Source organism: Halichoerus grypus, chromosome X, assembly GCF_964656455.1.
Source record: "Halichoerus grypus chromosome X, mHalGry1.hap1.1, whole genome shotgun sequence".
Lineage (NCBI taxonomy): Eukaryota > Metazoa > Chordata > Mammalia > Carnivora > Phocidae > Halichoerus > Halichoerus grypus.
This window is the reverse complement of record NC_135727.1, coordinates 4,031,987-4,048,226: the sequence shown is the minus strand read 5'-3', so window position 1 is coordinate 4,048,226 and position 16,240 is coordinate 4,031,987. Positions and strand designations below refer to the sequence as shown.

The 16,240-nt window shown below is 42.0% G+C and overlaps 2 non-coding genes across 2 annotated transcripts; both read right to left on the bottom strand.

The window, feature by feature from the left end:
• Positions 1-12,607: 12,607 nt before the first annotated feature.
• Positions 12,608-12,712, bottom strand: LOC118532296 (U6 spliceosomal RNA). Its single transcript, XR_004915636.1, has one exon. It is a non-coding gene; the product is annotated as a U6 spliceosomal RNA (small nuclear RNA).
• Positions 12,713-14,153: 1,441 nt separating this feature from the next.
• Positions 14,154-14,260, bottom strand: LOC118532295 (U6 spliceosomal RNA). The gene has a single exon (XR_004915635.1). It is a non-coding gene; the product is annotated as a U6 spliceosomal RNA (small nuclear RNA).
• Positions 14,261-16,240: the final 1,980 nt, after the last annotated feature.

Below are 16,240 nucleotides of genomic sequence, written 5' to 3'. Positions count from 1 at the left end.
TAGATTACTAATTTCTCTGACCGCACACATAAAGAAGGAATTTGAAAGCAAGCATAATTTTCATTATACTGATTAAGGGAATTTTGCATTATTATTTTTGACCTATTCCTTTAAACAAAAGAAATAAGAGGATCAACTTCTCATATAGTGACTAACCCCTCAAAGAAGTGTGTTTTTTCCTTTTCTAATTTAAAATGGCAGATGAGGAGCCCCAGAGTTCTAACTGCTTGATACTGGGAAAACAGAGTGAGCAAGCAGGCCACTGAATCATCCAGGGGCTCTGGCTTGGTCAGCTGGGGTTATTACATATGTAATTGGATTAAAATGAAGATAGCCCTTTATTTATGTAGCTCAGCAGCTTGAGGTGTGGTCCCCTGCGACAGGGGACCTTGGGTGGTGGGCGAGGCTACTGGGGGTCATTGCGTGATGACCCAGGGAGGAACGCTTGGATTTCCCATGCTGGCGGGTTATTTCACTACAAAATGATTCTCTTTTGGGTCCTTGCCTTGTGAATGTTGTTATTTCTCTCAGGAAAATACATTTTAAACAGTTCTGAGAAAGGTTTTCATGTATGGTATATCTCCATAGATAAATAAAGTAGCATAGTAATAATTTTTTTCTTGTTCTTAATGGAATGAACTCCCACTTTCATCCCCTTATTTTGAGGTTAGTCGCTTGACTCTGAATATCAGGGCAGGAGAATCTCAGGCTGAAAGTCCATCCCAGACAATGACAGGACCTCTTAGCAGGGTCCTTCTCTTACCCAGAGCTGCAGCTGTACCAGGGAGAAAATGTCACTTCTGGAGGAATCATAAATTCCCCTTGTTTTATAAAATTAAGCAATTCTGCAATCAAATAGGTTGCCAGTTTATTTTAATCACTCCAGAATGCATTTGCTGTGATCACATTCAGAAACAAATACTGCCAACTGAAGTGCTTGCTCTAAGAAATAATACGGTCCAGTTGTGTCTGAAGTACGTAGCTTTGTTTTGCTTATTTCTCTCTGTGTTCTAAAAGAAAAGGGAGCATAGAGGTGTGACTACACCAAGGCATCGAAAGAGGATATTTTCCATTAAATTCCAGGGAATCGCTGAAAAGCATTAACTCATGACTTTGAAAGTACGTGGGCCAAAATGGCTAGGTTGGAGAGATGTTTGGGCTTAGTGATGAGAAGACCTGGGTGCCCCCCCGCCCCGCACCCATCAGCAAGTCATTGCACAGAGAAATCTCTGCCTCTGAACCTGGCCGAGCATGGCCTGGCATTTGTGGGGAGGGGAGGGAACTGGGCCCTTCTAATTGCCAGGGGCAGGTAGAGAGGCTGTGTCCCTCTCCCTTACTAAGCCAGGACCATTGTGTGCAACTTTGTTTGCAGATCAATTCACAGATACCCAGATTCTTTAGTGATTAGAATGAATTGGACAAAAAAAACAAACAAACAAAAAACCCTCCTACTCCTCTTAAATTAACTGAAAGCTGTTTAGGTTAATGAAGTAATTACGGTTGTGGGGAAAGCAGTTGGTTAGTGGTGGTAAAACAACAAAAAAAATTGTGATGAAAGTGTAGCTTAATTCTTCTGTTTTTAGCCCCAATTCAAATGTCATTCAGCACGTTCACATTTGACAGGCATTCTTGGAGCTGAGGACTGGCGAAAAGCCGGTGGAGTAAGAGATACTGCTTTCAGCGAGCCCCGCAGGCTAGAGGGCGATTGTGTCACGAAGTGCTTGCATTATGCTTGAATATGTGACAGCATCCTTGGTACAGCAGAGGGAGTGACTGACTTCCTTTGTTGGGGGGGAAACAGCTGGGCCTTGGCACATCTTCCTCAAAGAGAAAGATTGAGATTGGGCTTTGAAGGATGAATTCCATATCCTTATGGAATAAGGGGGAAGCGGAGGGAAGGGCATAGATGAACAAAATCAAAGAGGACTGAAGAAGCATGGTGTTTTCCAAAGCAGGAGGTGACCAAGCGAGGGTCACTAGTCCTGAGGCCATTGGAGGAGGGTTGGGGAACCAGTCAGGTGGGTCGGTCAGTTTGAGGAGTTGTCTTTCGTTTCTTGGACGGTAGGGAGCCATGGCAGGGTTTTAACAAAGAGCATGATTCCAGATACTGTGGGGGCAACCCGACCGGGTGGAGGCCAGAGACACGGGCAGTAAAAGAATTCACATAAGGCAGAACAAAGGAGATAGAAGTTTATTGAGTACACTGCAAAGGAGCAGTGGACAGGACAGCAGAGGAGAGACTCTGCCAGAAGGCAGTGGTGCGGGGGGCTGTAGTAAGCAGGGGAAACTGAGGAGGTATGGGGATGTATGGTATTTTCCTTTTTTGGTACCTGTGCCAGGTTGTAGGTAGCCCACTGGTCAGCTAGGGCCTATGGCTATTCTGAGGTGGTCACCGAGTGGGCCTGTGTGCATTTAGCCCGGTGCTCACTGTGGGCCCTTGGACCTTACTCAGCTTTCCATTGCTCAAGCCTATTGCCTAAAAGCAGCCTTTACAGATACCACATCTGATTCGGAGATAGACCTTTGGGACTTACTGTGATGGATTGGATTTGGGTGAGGGTTATGCAGAAGGAGCTGTTAAGAATGACTCTACAGTTTTCTGTCTTTTTATTTTTTAAATATTTTATTTATTTATTTGAGAGAGAGAACGCACAAGCGGGGGAAGAGCAGAGGGAGAGGGAGAAGCGGACTCCCCGCTGAGCAGGGAGCCTGATGCGGGACTCGATCCTAGGACCCTGGGATCATGGCCTGAGCTGAAGGCAGACACTTAACCGACTGAGCCACCCAGGTGCCCCTACAGTTTTCTGGCTTGTATGACTAGTTCCATTTACTGAGATGGGGAGCACTGAAGCAGGAACAGTTTGGGCAGGTTTAGAACCCGAGTGTGAGGTACTGGTGGGACATCTAGGAGGCATCCAGGGCCCGAGCTCAAGGGAACAGTCTGGGCTGGAAATAAAGACCCAGAGTTGTGGAGGTTTCCCTTTGGCAGAGGCTTCTGTGGACTATTGGCACCTCTTTATGGCTGTGGCGTGGGGAAACTGAGTCGTGCCTATCCACTCCAGCCATAAAAAGCTGCTCTGTCCCCAGTCATGCCCATGTAACCCATGCTGTGTCTGAATGTTGATAGCTGAACTCAAGCTATGTGTGACACAGTGTTCCCACTGGGTTTTCAAGGTGATGATCCCAGAACATCAGTCTCTTGAAACACAAGAGTCAAAAAATTCTCAGGTTTTTTAATAGAGCACTTAAACTGCCTTTGAGGTAGGCCTCCCAGTTCAGAGTCTGCAAAGAAACTTTACCTTTTCCCTTTGTCCTTTATCAAGAGTGTAAGACCTCTGTAAGGCTTTTCCCAAACACTACATAAATATTAAATTGACTTACGAATGCTGTTTATGAGGAATAAGATATTGTTCTTGTTACTTGATACGTATTTATGGAGTATGTGTCCTGACTTGAGTTTAGCTAATGGCCCACTAGGGAAGGGTGCTTTGGAGGTTGATGAGTTTTTCTTCTGATTCTGTTTCTAACAATTAAGCACACTGTTTAAGTAACAGGTTGTTCTTTGATTATAGAGTGTTCATGACCACTAATAAATGTACCCCATATTTAAATATACAAGTTGCACCTCTGGGAGGGCAGGGAGCTAAGGGCAGTCAGCCTTTCATATGCTAATACCTGAGATCTAGGCACACTAGATATTACTCAATCAAGCTAATATTTAGCTTTGGAAATTAAAGCATAAATTCATGAATTTGATTAGTGTTCTTCTCTCTGTATTGATATTTAACCATAATATATGTATGCACACAACGTTCCAAGATTTTTCCTTTTATTTTTTGACGATGTATGTTGTACTTGCTGCAGTATTTGTTGAATTCATGAATGCTGTTGTTTTTCAGAAGAAGGCCATCCAAGAGGTGTTGTACTCCCAGTGTGTCTTCATGCTGTTTGTCTCCTTGTTTAAGTGAACTTTAACATTCAGTGTTAAAATGAACCTTATCATTTGGGGCACTCACCAAATACATGGGTGTGCTGTGCATCTTAGACTTTTCATGGAACTTGCCCTCCTTTATGGTATCTGATCTACCTGAGAGGACCATATGGGGTGGCGAGGTCCAGGCTTAGCACCATTTTACAGGTGCTCAGAGAGGCCAGATGGCTTGTCCTAAGGTCACATGGCTAGTGCAGAACTGGGACTAGGTCCCAAGCATTCTGACTGCAAGAATATTGTTGATTTCCACTAGTTTTTTTTTTTTAAAGATTTTATTTATTTATTTGACAGAGAGAGACACAGCGAGAGAGGGAACACAAGCAGGGGGAGTGGGAGAGGGAGAAGCAGGCTTCCCGCAGAGCAGAGAGCCCGATGCGGGGCTCGATCCCAGGACCCTGGGATCATGACCTGAGCCGAAGGCAGACGCTTAACGACTGAGCCACCCAGGCGCCCCATGATTTCCACTAGTTTTGCAACCTCCCTAGTGAAGCCACTGGATCTATAATTTTTAAAGTGTGAACTTGTAAGTCAGCCGTTTCCTCACAGGAAGAAATAAGTATCTCCCTTAGTATAGGTGAAGAGTTGTAGAAGATTCACTCTCCTCCTTGGGGTGTGTCAAACCCACTTTGAAACATTCGTGAGTACTCTGCAGACAGGACTTCAGAAGGGCTGTTTACTCTTAGCCTTTTCTAGCATGAGCTCCATTTGCTGATCTTCTCAAGAACCTAGGTGTGAGCTGTGCTGTATGGTGTGGACCACACAGTGCTCGGAAATGAGAAAGCTTTAAAGTAACAGGCAGGACTTTGGGAAATTGAAAGGTCTGCACTAAACCATTGTACTTTGAGGTGAAATTCACAAACAAAGTCAATCAACATGAAAAATCTGGAAACTCTCAGTGAGAGCTGTTTCATCTTTCTCTACATTCCACAAGAAACAGGTTGGAACCTTTGGTGTGAAGTTCCAACTTATGTAATCACAGAAAGCATTTGAAGTGTATCGAGCGGAGACACTATTGTGGCTGTCAGTGAGGGCATTTGCAGAGCCTCACTTTAATGTGGTTGTGTCTTAACCATCAGCATTAAGAAAAAGAATTGGGTGGGAATGGGGGCTGGGAGTGGGGTGGGCAGGAGGGCATGTGACTTGGGCAAAGCCAAGAGTCAGCAACAATTAGGGAGTTCATTTAAGTGAGAAGGTCCGCAGTCTTTCATTCAGGAAGTGGAAGGTTTCTTTGGTCCCTCTTCTAATTTGAGAACCGTGTGGCTAATAAATTGAGTAACTTTTTACCAAGGTGGTATATATATTTTTGATCATTCATGCGATATTGGCACATAATTCATGTATTGGTCTTAAGTTATTTTTGTTGCATACGGGTTTTCATTCATGGACATGGCCCCTTTTAAAAAATTATTCAGATTCTGGGAGACAACTTCCCTGCTTTTTTGGATAAGGCAGCCTAGGATATATAGAAGAGTGGAATAATGTTGAGGGGAACTGGAGATTGGGCTGGGAAATTACCTTAAGGTCAGGGGGTTAAAATAAATTAGGAGAAGCCACCTAACTTCTGAAGGGCTTGTTCCTTAGTTGATAAATAGGGATCAGTTAGACTTGCCTTGGGAACAAACTGTATTTACAGAGTTTTCACAGTTACGTAAAAAAGATTGGAAAGAAATCATCCGAAATGGCAATATTTGCCCCTGGGTGGTAGAATTATGTTTGCATTGTTTCTCAGTTCCATTTTATAAATTTAACGCTCTTAAAAATAAGAAAACTAAACTAAATTTCTTTTTAAAAAGGAAATGTCAAAAGAAACAAGAAGGCTGGCTCTTTCTCAACATTCTAATGGGAAATGATTATAGTGTTCTATGAAGCTATCGAAGGGGCTACATAGTGATGGAAGGTTTTTTGATTTCTTTCAGAAGGATTGTAGGGAAGGGCTTTGCTGGCGCTTCTAGATCCCACTGCTCCTTTCTGATGTGAAGGTGGCCCCGGGACCTTTGTCTTGAGTGGTGAACGCCCAGCATGCAGCCAGGAGCACTAGCAGTGGGCACTCCCTTACAGAGCACCTTTTGGGTCTGGGGATAACAATTGTCCCGCCTCTTATTCCATAAGCTGTCAGGCTTGTGGGCTGCCAGCTGCCTTAGCTTTACCAAAAGGAGGCGGTTCTCGTTTATTCTTTTACTGTGTATTGTCAGCTGAATAAAGCAGCCTACCACAGCCTCTGGGACAAAAGCTTTCCATGAGGATTACGCTGCCAGGTTGGAGAAAGGCCCTTTCAATGCTATACAGCCTCAAATAGGGGCTGTGTTCAGCTGACCACCTTTATGCAAATCCCTTTTCTTTGTTGAAAGGCTCCCCCTGAGACAGAGGCCAGCTAAGCTTTTCTGGGCAGATAGGCTTTGTGCAGGGCTGGGAGAGAGATCGCCCAGGTTAGGTGCTCCTGGGAAGAAAAGCCAGTTGAAATGGTTTTGTAAATGCCATTGCTAATAAATTGAACACTGGCAAAAAAAACTTCTCGCAATTCAGATATTATTGACAAAGAACAAATCATTCCTCAAATGGAACAGATTAGGTGGCATAGAGTTTGGGAGTGCTGCAATTGTTGATCTTTGACATTATGGAAAATGTATTACGTCTGTATCTCTTGCTTCTAGTTCTCTTCATATCCTTCCTGATCCGGGCCTTCCTTGTTTTTATTTTATTACTATTTTATTTTATTTTATTTTATTATGTTATGTCAGTCACCATACAATACATCATTAGTTTTTGATGTAGTGATCCATGCTTCATTGTTTTTGTATAACACCCAGTGCTCCATGCAGTATGTGCCCTCCGTAATACCCATCACCCGGCTAACCCATCCCCCCACTCCCCTCCCCTCTAAAAAACCCTCAGTTTGTTTCTCGGAGTCCATAGTCTCTCATGGTTCCTCTCCCCCTCGGATTTCCCACCCTTCATTTTTCCTTTCCTTCTCCTAATGTCCTCCATGCTATTCCTTATGTTCCACAAATAAGTGAAACCATATGATAATTGACTTTCTCTGCTTGACTTATTTCACTGAGCATAATCTCCTCCAGTCCCATCCGTGTGGATGTAAAAGTTGGGTATTCATCCTTTCTGATGGCTGGGCAATATTCCATTGTATATATGAACCACATCTTCTTTACCCGTTCATCTGTTGAAGGGCATCTCGGCTCTTTCCACAGTTTGGCTATTGTGGACATTGCTGCTATGAACATTGGGGTGCATATGGCCCTTCTTTTCACTACATCTGTGTCTTTGGGGTCAATACCCAGGAGTGCAATTGCTGGGTCATAGGGTAGCTCTATTTTTAATTTTTTGAGGCACCGCCACACTGTTTTCCAAAGTGGCTGTACCCACTTGCATTCCCACCAACAGTGTAAGAGGGTTCCCCTTTCTCCACAACCTCTCCAACATTTGTTGTTTCTTGCCTTGTCAATTTTTGCCATTCTAACTGGTGTAAGGTGGTATCTCAATGTGGTTTTGATTTGATTTGAATTTCCCTGATGGCTGATGATGAAAAATAATAATTATTTTTTCATGTGTCTGTTAGCCATTTGTATGTCTTCTTTGGAGAAGTGTCTGTTCATGTCTTCTGCTCACTTTTTGACTTGATTATTTGTTTTTTGGATGTTGAGTTTGAGAAATTCTTTATAGATCTTGGATACCAGCCCTTTATCTGTAGCGTCATTTGCAAATATCTTCTCCCATTCTGTGGGTTGCCTCTTTGTTTTGTTGACTGTTTCCTTTGCTGTGCAGAAGCTTTTTATCTTGATGAAGTCCCAAAAGTTCATTTTTGCTTTTGTTTCACTAGCCTTTGGAGATGTATCTTGAAAGAAGTTGCTGTGGGTGATGACAAAGAGGTTACTGCCTATGTTCTCCTCTAGGATTTTGATGGATTCCTGTCTCACATTGAGGTCTTTCATCCATTTTGAGTTTAGCTTTGTGTATGGTGTTAGAGAATGGTCGAGTTTCATTCTTCTGCATGTGGCTGTCCAATTTTCCCAGCACCATTTATTGAAGAGACTATCTTTTTTCCATTGCGTATTTTTTCCTGCTTTGTCGAAGATTATTTGACCTTAGAGTTGAGGGTCCATATCTGGGCTCTCTGTTCTGTTCCATTGGTCTATATGTCTGTTTTTGTGCCAGTACCATGCTGTCTTGGTGATCACTGCTTTGTAATATAGCTTGAAATCAGGCAATGTGATGCCCCCAGCTTTGTTTTTCTTTTTCAAAATTTCCTTGACGATTCAGGGTTTTTTCTGGTACCATACAAATTTTAGGATTGTTTGTTCCAGCACTTTGAAAAATGTCATTGGACTTTTGATCGGGATGGCACTGAAGGTATAGATTGCTCTGGATAACATAGACATTTTAACAATGTTGATTCTTCCGATCCATGAGCATGGCATGTTTTTCCATCTTTTTGTGTCTTCTTCAATTTCTTTCACGAGTGTTCTGTAGTTCCTAGAGTATAGATCCTTTACCTCTTAGGTTAGGTTTATTCTGAGGTATCTTACGGTTTTTGGTGCTATTGTAAATGGAATCGTTTCTCTAATTTCTCTTTCTACAGTTGCATTGTTAGTGTATAAGAAAGCAACTGATTTCTGGGCATTGATTTTGTATCCTGCCTCCATCCTTCTAATTGAATATTTCCTAGGTTTCATCTTCCCTTTAAATAACTCCCTTAGGGCACTCCGATGATTAGTTAAATTTCAGATATTCTTTGTGCACGTGTCTTGTAGAATTGTGGACTCTCCCAAGCTGGAAGAGATCTCCAAGTCATCCGTCCAAATATCTCTCATGTCTTTGTGGTCAAATTGATCATTCATGTCAAGTAAAGATGGGTTTTCTTGCATTTTCATTGATGCCCGAGGATGCAAGAGAACCCAAAACTGGTGAATTGTCTCTCTAGACTCTTCCATAACCCAGTTTCCCTTTAGTAAAAAACATCTCTGGCCTTATGACTTTCAACCACTCCAGCCCGCACCGCCCCCAGGCCCATTTTGATTGATAGTATCACATCCGCCTCTTACCTTACCCTTTGTCCCCTCTTCTATTAGTCCGCCTCCTTTAGAGCATGTCTGAAATCCACCCTCTCTTGCAACTTTCTTCTCTTCCTTCTGTAACAACTACCTTCTAAACTCAAGCCTTTCCTCAGCCCATCTGCTTGAGTTCCCTGCATCATCTCTCTTAGAGTTGGTTTGATCTTGGTAGTCACTTTCTCAGAAATTTGCAGTAGTGCCCAGCTATCTTACAAATTAAATAAAAATGTTAATGTCTTCAGGTAGAGAACCCAGCCTGTCTGTCCACATTGATTTTCCCATTTGAGTCTTAGGCTCTTCAACATTCCACTACTTAATTTTTGGAGAATTCTTTTGACAGTTATGTAGCTCTTCTTTGAAATGATAATTGTTATTTCTCTGTAGTTCTTTTAGTTTTAAGGGCTGATGACAACAACAGCAGCAGCAGCAGTAAAAAACTAGCTGGCTCAGTGCCTTGCCCATAGTAGATAACTATCTGGGACCTGAACAACTGAGCAAATAAATGGAAGCACAGGAAATCACTGTAGACACCCTGATTTGCCCAGAAACCAGAAGTGTAGGACTCAGATTCTTGAAAAGAGAATTCTTGCTTCCTTGGTAGCTTCCTATAGTGGTCAAGAAGAATGAGCCTTACTAAATATGGACTAAGAATGGCCTAAAATATTCCAAAATAATCTGTAATACTTTCAGGTTCTTGACTCAAATTCTGTATTTCTGTGACTTTATGTATGTTAATCTTCCTGTTTAGGAAGTTCTGCTATGAACAGTTCCAGTATCATTTTCTTTGGTTTGTTTTACCAGTTGGCTCTTAATATTTTATTTTATTTATTTTATTTATTTTTGTTTTTTTATTTTTATTTTTTGTGATGGTAAAGGATGATTTTTATTATTTTTATTTTTTTTAAGAATTTATTTATTTATTTGAGAGAGAGAGAGAATGAGAGAGAGAGAGCACAAGAGGGGGGAGGGTCAGAGGGAGAAGCAGACTTCCTGCTAAGCAGGGAGCCTGATGTGGGACTCGATCCCAGGACTCCAGGATCATGACCTAAGCCGAAGGCAGTCGCTTAACCAACTGAGCCACTCAGGTGCCCTATTTTTATTTTTATTTACAGTTAACATTTTTTTATTATGTTCAGTTAGCCAACATCATTAGTTTTTGATGTAGTGTTCAACGATTCATTAGTTATGTATAACACCCAGTGCTCAGCACCACACGTGCCCTCCTTAATGCCCATCACCCGGGTACCCCATCCCCCACCCCCCTCCCTTCTGTAACCCTCAGTTTGTTTCCCAGAGTCCAGAGACTCTCATGGTTTGTCTTCCGCTCTGATTTCTTCCCATTCAGTTTTCCCTCCATTCCCCTGTGGTCCTCCACGCTATTCCTTATGTTCCACATATGAGTGAAACCGTATGATAATTGTCTTGGCTCTTAATATTTTAAACTGAACTGAAGGGTGAGAAAACTTACCAATTAAATGATTCACTAAGACCTCTTTCTTTTTTTTTTTTAAAGATTTTTTTTTTATTTGTTTATTTGACAGAGAGAGACACAGCGAGAGAGGGAACACAAGCAGGGGGAGTGGGAGAGGGAGAAGCAGGCTTCCTGCAGAGCAGGGAGCCCGATGCGGGGCTCGATCCCAGGACCCTGGGATCATGACCTGAGCCAAAGGCAGACGCTTAACCGACTGAGCCACCCAGGCGCCCTCACTAAGACCTCTTTCAATGGTTCCCTTAAAATATACCTTTATGTAAAGAGAGGGCTCCACGTAGGAAGTCATCTCTCCTGCATTGTTTCCTACATATTTTTCTATATCCTCGGTCATTCTTTTCCTGAGCCCTAGGGTCTCTGGAGAAAAGAGCAAGCTCTTGTCATAGTCCTCACCCGACTGAATGTGATTTATTCCTCACAGTTTTACAGGCTACGTTCAGACAACTATGGGTTGTTGAGAGGAACTAACCCTGTTCCCCCCCAGAGAGGAAAGACTGGCAACACATGGCTTTCATACAGTGCCAGCGAGTGCTGGTGCCATCAGGGGTCCCAGAGAGAGGATCAGAAAAGCACTCATGGAGAAAGTGCTTTGGGGAATGTGCCTTTGAGGGATAGATGTGTCTTCAATCAGTAAAGACATGGGGAAGGGCATTCCAGGCCGGGAGACTGTCACTGAGCAAGGGCAATGGGAGGCAATGAAGAGTGTGTGTTTGGGTAATGGCAAGTACTTCCTGGCATTCAGAAGATGTGAGCAGTGGTGTGGCTCATGATCCCTTCAGTGCATGCTTCTTGTGCTTCTACTCTGTGCCAGGTGCTATGGACAGGGAGGAATGAGACCAGATTCTGGCTTTGTGCTCATACTCCAGTGGAGGCAGGGGACCAGCAAGGGCTGGAATAGTGATCAGGCACCCTAGAAAGTGGCAAGTGCCCTGAGACAGTGGTAGACAGTGAACTCCTTGGAGCTCATGGAGGAGGAATATGAGGAAAGCATGCACAAGAGAGCCTTCTACACAATTCTGGAAAAACTTGAGAAAAATGATATTTTTTTGGATCCAAACTCATATACCCAGATCCTTCAAGCCTCATAAAGGCTGTGGGGTATGTTTGCCAAACATCAGAAATGGATTTCTATTTTGGGACCATGCGCTTAGGTTGTGCAAAATTGGTACCACTCAGATGGTACAAGGATCATGTGTCCCTCAGAGAAGGTGGGAATACTGCTGCCCAACATGAAGCAAGTCCATAGCACCTGTTAGAAGAAATTCATGAACATCAGCACTCCTGTATCTAGGATTACACGTAAAAGTTTTTCTTAATTGTACATAAAGGAGAGTTTGTATAGAGGCAAATCTTAATGTCAGCTTTAGGGGTCATATCAAGGTCACTGGACAAGATAGCATTGGAAAGCTCAGTCCCTTTGGTGAAGCAGGATTGAAGGGGGCTGGAATTAGGAGGAGACTAAGGAAATTTGTCTTCATGCAGAAGCTAGAAGCAGTTTAAGAACCTTCTTGAGTGAGAAGCAATCCTACTTTCTCCACCCCAAAGCATTGCTATGAGAATCATAGCACCGTATGGAATAGTCAGTTCTAACCTGGAAAATCTGGGTAGTTGAAAAGGGTTCTCATCTTCATTTTAAATGTGCTGCTACATGATAATTGACTTCCCTTGTGTTGCTAGAAGGGCTATTTTTGATCTAGAAACATTTCTTTCTTTGAAGGTCATCTGGATAGACTATCTACTGTCCACAGACAAAACATTCTTTAGTTTCTTCATCTCTTGTTCTTGGGTAAGAAAACAGTTTTTATCTTTCAGACTTTTCTCATATACCTATCTTTTGTATTTTACTGAGCACTTACAATCCAATGGAAGTAAGAGTCGTCTGTGCTTCGAAACTGATCAAAACAAGTCATAAGTGATTGGGGAAAATCTAAGTAATGAGTTGCATTTTAAATAATAATAACACCTGACTTAATCAATAATTCATACTATCAAGACATGCTCAGTCAGGCTTAAAGCACAGGTCAAGATGTAACATCAAGTAATCACAGACAATTCTTTTTTTGTTTTCATATGGAATGCTTCACAGATTTGCATGTCATCCTTGTGCAGAGGCCATGCTAATCTCTGTAATCGTTCCAGTTTTAGCATATGTGTTGCTGAAGCAAGCACCACAATCGATTCTTAACACCAGTGAACTGAATGCATGTGAAATTGTATAGCACAAATAAAAATATCTGTTTATATATGTCCTTGATTTTCACCAGCTGCAGATTTAAATTAAAATAATATTTTATCTCAAGAGATTATGGGGCACCTGGGTGGCTCAGTCAGTTAAGTGGCTGCCTTCGGCTCAGGACGTGATCCCAGGGTCCTGGGATCGAGCCCCACATCAGGCTCCCTGCTCAACGGGAAGCCTGCTTCTCCCTCTCCCACTCCCCCTGCTTGTGTTCCCTCTCTTGCTGTGTCTCTCTCTGTCAAATAAATAAATAAAATATTAAAAAAAAATGTAACATTCTACCCATTTCCTGAGAGAATTATAAAGTGAAGAAAAGAAATGAAAAGATGTTTTTGGTTTTGATAAATTGTGGATTTTGGATTGAGGTGTGTGTGTGTGTGTGTGTGTGTGTGTGTGTATGCAAACTCAGTTGGAGAACAAATGCAAACAGAACTGAACTTGAATGTTGTTTTTTGCATCTAATTTTATATTTATATAGGCATGCATATGATCATATTCTCTTATGAATGAAAACTCAATCTACATATTTCCCTTGAACTGTGATGTATAAAATAAAATGTAACATATATTTATTGCAAGAAATGTAATTTGATGTTTAGGTTCTCTGGGAACTTTGATATTTCTATACTGAAAAAATGAACAGATATGGAAAGTCTGTTTATAAATCTTAAGATGTAACCATTATACTCATTCTCACCCATTTCTTGCAAAAGGGACATTTTCCCAGGAATGCAGCTGGTCATTTCCATAAATATATTTTCAAAGATTGCATTGAACTTACATGTCTCTCATGCCAAATTGCTCATTTTATAAAAATATCTCAATAGAAACACAAATTGTCCTTGTTCAGCCTTGAAATTCCATACTGGGAATATTTTCTTAATATAGAAATTCCACTGTGGTGGTTACACCTGGTGAACAGGTTTTACTTTGTTTCTGGCTTCAAAGTTATGTAGATGCTAAGTATTAAGGGCTTATTAATTTGGCTCATATTAAAGTGGCTCATACTATGCATGAAGGAGACCATTTTCTTACATAGGTAATTCTGAGTGAGACACCTTTGTAATGCATGATCATTGCAATTATTGTTTTTCATGTTAGAAGAAAGTCTTTTCTGTTTTCCTTTTTTAAAATTTCAGCTTTACTGAAATATATTTAACATATAAAAATTATGGAATGCTGGGACGCCTGGGTGGCTCAGTTGGTTGGGCGACTGCCTTCGGCTCAGGTCATGATCCTGGAGTTCCGGGATCGAGTCCCGCATCGGGCTCCCTGCTCGGCGGGGAGTCTGCTTCTCCCTCTGACCCTCCCCCCTCTCATGCTCTCTCTCTATCTCATTCTCTCTCAAATAGATAAATAAAATCTTTAAAAAAAAAAATTATGGAATGCTTCATGAAGTTGGGTGTCATCCATGCACAGGGGCCATACCAGTCTTCTCTGTATAGTTCCAATTTTACTGTATGTGCTGCCCAAGCGAGCACTGCTTTCAGTTGTTCTTTAAGAGAAAGGTTAGGGGCGCCTGGGTGGCTCGGTCATTAAGCGTCTGCCTTCAGGTCCGGTCATGGTTCCAGGGTCCTGGGATCCAGCCCCACATCGGGCTCCCTGTTTGGCGGGAAGCCTGCTTCTCCCTCCCCCGATCCTCCTGCTTGTGTTCCCTCTCTCGCTGTATCCCTCTCTGTCAAATAAATAAATAAAATCTTTTTTTTAAAAAAAAGAAAGGTTAGATGTGAGCCCTTTATCCCTAGAGTTGTGTCTCAGGTGTTTGAGCAGGCTTTGTTGGGGACTGTTTGGGGGAGCATCTCGGACCGAAACCAATGAACCAGTTAAAAATGCCCTCTGTACTTACCACATTCATTTTCCCCTGGACCCTTTGTAACCTTTCGGGGGATCCTAGACTGGTGTTTACATTCTATAGCTCATGAAATATATATTGTTAGGTTTCCAAAACTTCCTTTCTGTCATTCGTAAGCTAAAATGCTTCTTGTCATTGAAGGTGCTTGAGGATGGAAAGTAAAGCAAACCAAGGACTCAGTGAAGTCATCTTGGAGATTCCCAGGGCTCCTAAAACCTATGAAAAGCCCTGAGATGTCCTGTAGTAAAAAATCTGCTTCACTATATTTAACTCAACATTTTCCAAATGTACCCAGCCAAGGAACACTTCGTTTTTACATTTGCTTCAGACCTATTAACATTCTTTGGTACTGTGTTCTGTGGAAGCAATGACCTTTAGGAAGGTCTGGGTTACTTGTATTAGACCATTTAATGCACGTAAGCAATGGCATCTGAGGCTGATAATTCTCAAACTCCCCAGGAGTAAGATTTACCAGCCATCTCTGAGCAAGAAGATTAGCAGCTCTTAATCACAACTTCAAGCTTGCTAGGATAACTGGCCATGAACGTCTGCATGGATTTAGGGCCCGGCAGGTTTGAAGGTAGCAAAAACTTCTGTGGTATCTCCAGTAGGTTCAGAAACTGGCCTTCTAGGCTGAGCACTTTGTCAGCCGCGGAGACAACGGAAAACAATGACCAACCCCCAACAGGAAGAATGAGACTCGTTGGCACAGTCCCCTCTGCTCTTAAATGCTATTGCACAGGAATGACATTCGCCAGAGGTCTCTCCCCCTCTCCCTCTGTACTGAATGTCTTTGAGAGGATGGACTTTGGTAACGGTGACCACATCCTTGGAGGGGAAGCGTGGGGACCAGCATCACAACTGTGATGACAAAGTCTCCTCCCCTTCCAAGAACGCTCAGAGAAAGTGTTGCTTCAGAAAGGAGTTAAAGAAAAGAGTTTCAGAATACATTATTTGATTCTTTTTCTTTTTGAAGAATCATCTGTTGAGCCATTAGGGTCACAGACCAAATCCAATTCCATGTTTCTGAGAACCCATCTTTTTCCACTGTAGGAAATTGAGTTTGCATATGGTTTGACAAATTAACTTTTCTTTAAAGAACAGTAAAAAGTAATTACTCATTCTGCAAAATTTTGAAATCCTTGGCATCAAGTTTCAGTGGGTTTTCTTTTCAGTGAATATGATTGGAATTCTATTTAATATATAATTTTAAAAAGTCAGTTTCTGTTTATATAGCATATAAAGTAGATCTTATGTGGACAGTTTAATAGCAAATGTTTGTTTTATGAGCCAATAAAGACTCATAATTAAAAATCTTGAAAGTTCAACATAAGCCCAAGCTTTCTACTAGCTAGGGAACCTGAGCTTCCCTGTGGCAGAGTTCAGGGAGTTACATTTAAGAAAAAGTGTGATTACTTTAACCCAGATGCTGCCCTGCTACCTGTAACATCAGGACCCAGCTTCTGTGCCTCTGTTCCTGTGTTCCCTTTCTCATTTTTTTTTTTTTGTTCCTGTGTTCCCTCCGTGCCCCTCATCTCTGTTCCTTCTTTTCAGCTTCCAGAACACTCTATGTGAATTTAAATTTTGCCAGTTTCAACCTTGTATTCTA